Here is a 6077-nt window from a genome sequence, read left to right on the forward strand (position 1 = left end):
TCCTCTGTTTTTCTCCACCCCCTCGGGGATGCCGATGATTCTGACATTAGAACGTTTCATTGAGTCAGTAATCTCCCGTAACCTACATTCCTGAGTGTGGATTTTTTTTGAGTCCAGATTCTACTTTAGCTTTTTCTTCTACTAACCCATCCTCCAATTCGCTAATACGTTCTTCTGCCTCAGTGACCCTGGCCGTCAGAGCCTCTAGTTTTGACTGCATTTGGCTCATAGAATTTTTAATTTCTGCCAGATTCACTCTCATTTCTGCCCTTAGAGATTCTATATTCTCATTAACATTTTCGTTAATACTTTTTTCAAGTCTACACATCATCTTGACCATTGTTACTCTGAATTCCATTTCTGATAATTTGGTTATATCCATATCCATTAGTTCTGTGGCAGAGGCCACAGACTCATTATCTTTTCTTTGCTGGGGGGTATTTCTCCTTCTCGTCATTCTGATGAGGAGAGGTTGCGGGGTTGTCCAGAACCCAAATTACTGACCGGGACCCAGGCCATGCGCCCTTGTTTTATAGGGATCTTAGGGATGTGGGCTTCTTGATTTTTCAGACTGCCTTCTGGAGGAGGGGCCTGCCACTCCAATATTCAGGCAACCCTGTTTGGGTAGAGTCTCCGTGTCCCCTGTGAGGGGGGATGGGGATGGGCACACTGTGAGCCACTATTCCAGGCTTTTGTTCTCTGGCGGCTTTCCCTGGCGGTTTGCTGTGCCTCTTCTGAGAGTCAGAGCAGTAGTGGCCAAATCTCAGCCTCTGTTTCAGAACAGAGGGATCGCGGACCTTTCTCCACTGATGTTCTGACCACTTTAACTCTGATTCTGTTGATGCTGCTCAACCCTTTTGCGTCCCGGGATGTGCGCCCCACAACCGGCATCTCAGCCCTCACTTCCAGGGCCGGCGCGTCTCTGTCCTTTGTGTTTCTAACACCGCCAAGCGCCCCCGCGCGCTCCCGGAGCTCCTGGTCTCAGTCTGGTTCCAGTGAGCACACCGGAACTCCAGTTTTCAGTCTGGTTGCACGCATTCCCTGGCTCACGGTCTCAGTCTGCTCTCTCGCGGGTGCCGGTCCGAGAGTCCGCCCGCTCCCCCGTGCAGGTGGCTACCGCTTCCCGGTGCCCGAACGCGGCGGCTCCCTCCCCCTTCCTTTTATCTTCCAATATCTGTGCGCAGTTTCACGGCTCCCCGCTTCATACCTCAATACTCAGCCCTGGAGATGTTCATTTGTAGAGATCCAGATGTATCTTCCTGCGTCTCATGTTGATTCCGATTCCGTGGATGTTCAGGCTGGTCTGGTACCTATGCAACTCGACTCAAGGGACCGGCTGAAAAAGGGGTCCCCTACTCCTCCGCCATCTTAACTGCCCTAAAGAATTCCCTTTAATCTCTTTTTTAAAAAATATTTTATTTTACATAGAGCACTAGAGGGGGAGGGGCAGGATAGAGAGATAGAAGCAGACTTCCTGCTGAGTTTGGAGCCCAACGTGACGCTCGACCTCATGACCCTGACTGAGATCATGACCTGAGCTGAAATCAAGAGTCAGACGCTTAACTGACTGAGCCACCCAGGGGCCCCGGATTCCCTTCAACATCTTATAAGGCTTGTTTAGTGGTGATGAACTCAACCTTTTTTCTGTGAAATTCTTCTCTTTCAATTCTGAATAAGCTTGCTGGGTATTTTTGATTGTACACTTTTTTCCTTTAAGCTCTTTGAATATATTATGCCACTCCCCCCTGGTCTGCAAAGTTCCTGCTGAAAAATTAGCTGATAGTCTTATGGAGTTTCCTATACCTAACTTTGTTGCTTCTCTTGATGCTTTAAAAATTCTAGTTTTATCTTTAACCCTTGCTGTTTTAACTATTATGTGTTTTTGGGTAGACCTCCTTGGGCTCATCTTGTTTGGATCTCTGTGTTTCCTGAACTGGATGTCTATTTCCTTCCTTAGATTAGGGAAGTTTTCAGCCATTATTTCTTTCAAATAAGTTTTCTGCTCCTTTCTGTCTCTCTCTCCATCCCTCTCTCTCTCTCTTCCTGGGACACCTATAATGTAAATGTTCTCTTGATGTTGTCCAAAAGCCCCCTAACCTGTCATTTTTAAAAATTATTTTTTTCTTTTTGCTGTTCAGCTTGGGTGCTTTCCACTACCCTGTCTTCCAAATGGCTGATCCATTCTTCTGCATCCACTAATACTGTTGATTCCTTCTAGTGTAGTTTTCATTTTAGTTATTGTATTCTTCAACCCTGGTTCTATTTTTTTATATCTTTTATCTCCTTGTCAAAGTTCTCATTTTGTTCTTACAGTCTGATGAGCATCTTCACAATCATCACTTTAAACTCTTTATCAGGCATATTGATTATTCCTGTTTCATTTCATTTTCTGGGTTCTGTCTTGTTCTTTCATTTGGAATATATTCTTCTGTCTCCCCATTTTGCTTGACTTTGTTTCTATGAATTAGGTAGAATAGCTGCTTCTCCTAAACTTGAAGGAATGGTCTTGTGTATGGTCATCCCCTGTGCAGATTGTGTGCCTGGTAACTTTGGCTGGCTGCCTAGAGCTGTGACTGGCATGGGAGTCTCTGGACACTCCGCTGGGGCTGCCTGGTGGGATGGCCAGAGCTGAAGTGGGCATGGGCTGGGGTGATCCTGGGACTCTGCACAGAGAGTGCCCTGGTAGGTCAGCTGAAGTAGGCATAGGCTGGGGCAGTCTCTAGGCTCTCTGTGTAGAGGGTATCTTGGCAAGATAGCTAAAGTGGGTACAACCCAGGTTGTCCCAGCGTTTTCTATACACAGGGCACCCTGGCAGGTCAGCTGGAGCCATGGTGAGGCCCAGACCAGTAAGTCCTGTGGCACTCATCACAGGGCCACCCCAGGTTTGGGGGAGCTGAAGCGAAGATGGGGCACAAACTGGAGGGTCCTGGGGCACTCTATACAGGAGGAACCCTGGGAATATAGCTGAAGCTGAAGTGGGTATAAGTCAGTGTGCGCTCAGCACAGGGTGTGCCCTGGCAGAGGGACTGGAGCCAAGGCCAGTGCCAAGCAGGGTGTCCCAGGACAGGGTGCATAGGGGGCACCTTGGTGGGGTGGCTGAAGCAGGTGTGAGCCAGGAGGCCACCTGAAACCAAAGTGATATGGTTTACACCTGTTGCACCTTGTGCAACTGCTGGAGCTACATATAGTGAGCACTTATTAGGAGTGTCCCAGTGTTTGTCACGCCACCTTGGTAAGACAGCTAGACCTGGTATGTATTAGGGACTGGGGGCTCACTGAGGGGGGGGTAAGACCAGCAATGGCACCTGGACATTGCTCCCATCCACACTATCAAGGTGGAAGGGGAATGTAAACTGTGGGGCTCACCAGCCCCTCTGACCTGGAGAGTTCTAGCAGATCCCTTGCCATAGGATAGGATTCTAGGGCTAGTTTCTTTATATTCTATTTGCTCTTTTAAACCATTGCTTTTGTGTGTGTGCCCCAGGACTCACAAATCTGCTCATAGTCCTTCAGTACTATACCTCCCCACTGCAATGTGTGTCCTGGGTGGGGGTTCCCTTCATAACTGTCTCTATCCCTCTTGCCATTCTTTATGTGGTCTTTTTTGCAGAAGCTGTTTAGTCAGCCCTCAATTTTTCAGGAGGAATTGCTTTACATTTGAGTGTAGATTTGATGTGTGGAGGTGAGCTCAGGATCTTCCTACATAGTCATCTTGGACCAGAGTCCCAATTATTTTTTTCACTGGTAAGGAGTTATTTATTTATATAATCTGGGTAGAATTTGTCAGATATATTATTGCAAACTTTGGGGGTTGCCCTCTGACTCTCCTCATATATTTAGATAAAAGTAGCCCGATCAATCAATGATCCTTTATGATTAGTGTTTTTGTGCCCTGTTTACCAAATTGTTGTTTACCACAAAGACAGGAAGCTATTCTTCTATGCTATTTTCTAGAAGCTTCATCTTTCATCAATTGTGCATGATCCACATCCACAATAGATTTGTACATGTGGATCAAGATTTTTCCCCCTTTGGATGTTCATATTGATTCCACACCTTTACTAAAAAGACCATCTTTTCCTTATCGCATTAATTATCATAAACTAGATAGCTCTATATGTTGGTCTATTTCTGAACACTATTCCATTGGTCTATTTGAAGATCTTTGTGCTAGTAGTATCACTGTTTTAATTATGGTACCTTTATAATGAGTCTTGATAACTAATGGTGTAGTCTTCTAACTTCACTATTGTACTTTAAGAGGTCTTTGCTATTTTTGGCTATATTTCCACATAAGTTGTTAGCCCTCCCACCTTACAACCTTACCCAAACCATTAGGATTTTGATGGATTGCATTCAATCTACATCAATTTGACAGGAATTAACATCTGAAAAAGTGTTCTAAACAATAAACATGTATATTACTCCAGATCTTTGAGAAATTTCTCAGTAGTTTTATACTTCTGTGTAGAGCTCTTGTACATCTTTCATTAGACAAATAGTCTAATTCCTAGTTATCTGATATTTAATGCAGATAGCTTTTTAAATATATCTGCATCAAAAGATATGTGTTGCCAGCTTATAAAAATGATTTTGTACATTGACCTTACCTCTACTAACACCACTACAGACACTAATAAGAAAATCCAAAAGGATTTGCAAAAAAAACCTAAGTGGGAAATCAGACAGTGAATTAGTTTTTGTTTTTTGTTTTTTTACCTTACACTTAAGGCTACAGATTTCCCTATAAGCACTACTTGACCTATACCCACAAATTTTAAAATGTTATATTTTCATAACAAAAAACCTTGAAAACTGAAGAACCTGCAAGGGATAATGCCAGGGATAGAATCAAGGGATAGCATACCATTAAAAAAGTGAATAAAAGGTCTGGAAGATAGTTAAGGAAGTCCCTTAGAAACAAAAGCAAAGGGATGTTAAACAGAGAAAATAAGAGGATAAATCTAGGTGGTCCAAAACCTGAATAAGAGATATTACAGAAAGAGAGGACAGAGAATGAGGAAGGGAGGAAACTTATATGAAAGAAGCAAAACACTAAAGGACTTGAACCTTCCAGAATGAAAGGATGTGAAAAATTAATTAGCACAATGGATGGGGGCGGGGGGAGAAATCTTCTTATCACCAGGAAATTTAGGATTTTCTTGATTTCTGGAGTTTTCTAAAATCTTCAATAAAAAAGACTACTTGTTAATGGATTAAAAATGGAAAGACTTCTCATCCTCAATCCTGAAGTGAGGCAAATTCTGAAGGAAAACTGTTTTCAAGCTAGCATTCTAGTACTAGCCAAACTATCAATGAAGGAATGGACATTTTCTCGTGAGATTTCAAAATTTTACCTCTAAGTACCTGGAAGATGGGCTCACCAAAATGAGGGAATGAGCAGGAAAATCAAGGACACAGATGACTGAAAATAAGAGAAGCCCCAGGAGGACTGCTATGCAGCACACTTAGCCAGTAACCAATTCACACTGGAAGAAAAGGAAAAGGGCCCACAAAATTATCTATAGGAGGAAAAGAAAACAGTGCTAATAGAACAGAATACCTGATTAGGTTTAGACAAGTAGAAAATAAAGAGGTTTTACAATCCTGGGGAAAATGTGTTAATTTCAGGAAGAACAAAAATTGCACAGGAAAGAAAATATAATGTAATACTAGTTAGCTAACCTGTGAATAAAAGTCCTAAGTTAAACACTGAATATAAATTTAACAATAACAAGAAAGATTACTATACTAGGAGGATGAAAAGGAAGAGGTTAATGTAACTCATGGGTAAGTTTAAAGTACAAAATCCTCATCTTCTAGAACAGCAAGTTACCAGATGATGAATAAAGCCAATAAATATGTAACAGAATATATCCATCTTTAATAAGATGGAGGTAAATACCAGAAAAAACTGTTAAGAGTTGGAGAGATGGACTGCTACTACTCAAAAATTTTTCAAACTATTGTTGGATAACTCACTTGTCAATCCTTTTTCAACGTCCAAAGAAATCAGCCACAAATTATCTAATTGCATTTAGAATAAAAGATTAAGTCTTTTAGAAAAGTTGGGAAAA

The 6077-nt window shown here is 42.3% G+C and overlaps 1 long non-coding RNA gene across 1 annotated transcript in view; it reads left to right on the top strand.

The window, feature by feature from the left end:
* Window positions 1–6077, top strand: part of LOC121101747 — a 30038-nt gene that overhangs the window by 21856 nt on the left and 2105 nt on the right. The gene's annotated exons all lie outside the window — the stretch shown is intronic.

Source organism: Ursus maritimus, unplaced genomic scaffold, assembly GCF_017311325.1.
Source record: "Ursus maritimus isolate PB19 unplaced genomic scaffold, ASM1731132v1 scaffold_9, whole genome shotgun sequence".
In the NCBI taxonomy this organism is placed as follows: Eukaryota; Metazoa; Chordata; class Mammalia; order Carnivora; family Ursidae; genus Ursus; species Ursus maritimus.